We start from the raw sequence: 2,334 nt of genomic DNA, 5'->3' as shown, positions 1-2,334 counted from the left end.
AAGTATTGAAATAATGCACCTTAAGTACTGAAATGACACACTAAAGCTTTCAATAGATATGAAAAATTACTATAATACCATCGATTTTTTTTAAAATTTATGTTCATTCGGGACGGTTCATTTATCTTGATGATCTGGCGCAGATTTAACTGCATGGGACACACCCAACCGCACAGGAACCCAATTATTTATATATATATATATATATATATATATATATATATATATATATAGAATTACATTCATGTAAAAACACCACTTAAAATACAAACATGTGGATTGAATGGCACCGTTGGATGTTAGATTTGGACGGTTATTATTTGTTCGTGGATATGAGTGTCTATTTCCGTTCGGATGTAGGGGCAATTTTGAGATTTTACTGCTGTAACCTAGCCAAATCTGACTCATCTGAGATTCTATTCACATGCGCCTGGTTTATTTGCGTTTCAGCCGCTTGTGTTTCTCTCCATTCGCAAATTCTATGCGCGAAGTCGTCCATCTCTCTCTCCATTCTCTCGTTATTCTCCAAGTAGCAATGGTCGTCGGTGAGGACCGCAGTGGAGTCAAGCGTCCGGAACCACCTACTTGGGGTGTCGGTCGAGGTATTTCTCTTTTTTCCCTTTTCGTGGTTTTCGTATTTTTTTTTGGTGTTCTTGTGTGTCGGGTGCTGGGGTTGGGGATTGGTTCAGTGTGTTTTATGTATGGAGGGAGCTATGATTCAATAGTGGTCAAATCTGAGTTAGTTTGGTTGGTGTGTTTGGGTTTTGTGGACATTTATGAGTTTAGTGTTGGTGGTGGCTGAGGGGTTTGTTCTTGGTGTTTTACGTATGGGTAGTGCTACGGTTGGTGTGAGCAGGTTGTGTCATGGTTTTTTTTGTTAGGTCGGTTTAGTATTTTGGTTAGGGTTTTCTATTTTTGTTCCTTCATATTGTGAATTATGTGCTTAATTTCGGTATTCCAGTTTTCTGGTGTTTTATGTCCATTTTTGACCGATTTCAGTTCGTGAACTGGGGGAGGGGGGGTTCTGTTCAGCATTTGTGTTATTAATACACTGTGTGCGTAGTTTAGTTATAGTGTGTGCAATATATTTCTTATTGTTGAATTGTGTTGATTTACTTAGTTATGGTATGGTGTGTACTTTGGTATAGATTGCACAATCTTGTTTTACTTATTTATTGTTGTACTGAAGTTCGTTGGCTTTGGAGTAGGTGTGTGCATGTTTTAGTATGGGTGCGTGCTCTGTTGTTGCGTTTTGTAGAATGAGTTTATTTCAAAATTTTGGTTGCTTTGCGTAGTTCAGTTATAGTGTGTGTATAGTTTTGTTATACTGTGTGCGTAGTTCAGTTATTGTGTGTGCAGTCTATTACTAGTTGGTGAACTGTGTTGATTTTAAAGTCCTCCTTTAATTTTATTTTAATCTCTGTAGAAGGATATGCTCTTTGAGTTCTTTAGACGTCCTTTAATTTTATTTTAATCTCTGTAGAAGGATATGCTCTCTGAGTTCTTTAGACGTATTCACCCTGGGAAGTCGGCTATTTGTGCTTGTTTGGAGGGTAAGAGGATGCAAATGTCTTGGCGGGATTTGAAGAATAAGACCGATTGTGGGGTTTATTTTATGTGTCACATGGAGACGTATGCAGGCCAAGGGATGTCTAAATGGAAATGCGGTCTTGTTAAGGGGGACACTACGGAGCTACACAAACTTAGGCTGCACTACATGAAAGAACTCGCAGTTTCTGAATTCAATCCCAGGTGTACCAGTATACCAGTTTTTCTCTCGCTCCTTCGTAGAGATGTTTTTCCTGCTATGTCATTTTGTTGGTTGTCGCTTGTTGTTGACTACAATTACTATTGTTAGAACTTTTTGTTGTGGCGGTCTTTTGTGCACACGCTATATAATTGTGTTGGCCCGTTTCTAATTTTCTACACGCTTCTCGTATGGTTTTAGTGCTACGTTTTTGTGCAATCCTGTGTATACGTTGGGTTAAGTGTATATAGAACATACAACTTTCTTCCACTTATTAGACTATGGTTTCAGCTAATTATATCCATATTCATTTTGTAATTCCATTACATGTGTTTTCTTGAGTGGCTCACACATCTTGTTTACTGACCTTTGGTCTGTGTTATTGTGCACTTTTAACCTTGATTTTTGCCCATTTTTATGATAATCTTGTGACCAATTATGATGATTATTTGTTATATTTCGCGGTGCGTGCACCTACTTTTACGCGATGGTGCACACCGGTGTGTTCTGGGACGCCCCGTATGCACAACTACAGACCGAGTGTGTGCACTTCGTTCAATTTAATAAATTAACAAATATATAGTTCA

At 38.3% G+C, this 2,334-nt stretch overlaps 1 long non-coding RNA gene across 1 annotated transcript; it reads left to right on the top strand.

Moving 5' to 3' along the window:
• The first annotated feature begins 473 nt into the window (after window positions 1-473).
• LOC116021217 lies at window positions 474-2,070 on the top strand. Its single transcript, XR_004098948.1, has 2 exons — window positions 474-602; window positions 1,484-2,070. It is a non-coding gene; the product is annotated as an uncharacterized LOC116021217 (long non-coding RNA).
• Window positions 2,071-2,334: the final 264 nt, after the last annotated feature.

Source organism: Ipomoea triloba, chromosome 5 (genome assembly GCF_003576645.1).
Source record: "Ipomoea triloba cultivar NCNSP0323 chromosome 5, ASM357664v1".
In the NCBI taxonomy this organism is placed as follows: Eukaryota; Viridiplantae; Streptophyta; class Magnoliopsida; order Solanales; family Convolvulaceae; genus Ipomoea; species Ipomoea triloba.
Note: the sequence above shows the minus strand (reverse complement) of the source record. Positions and strands in the feature narration are given on the sequence as shown.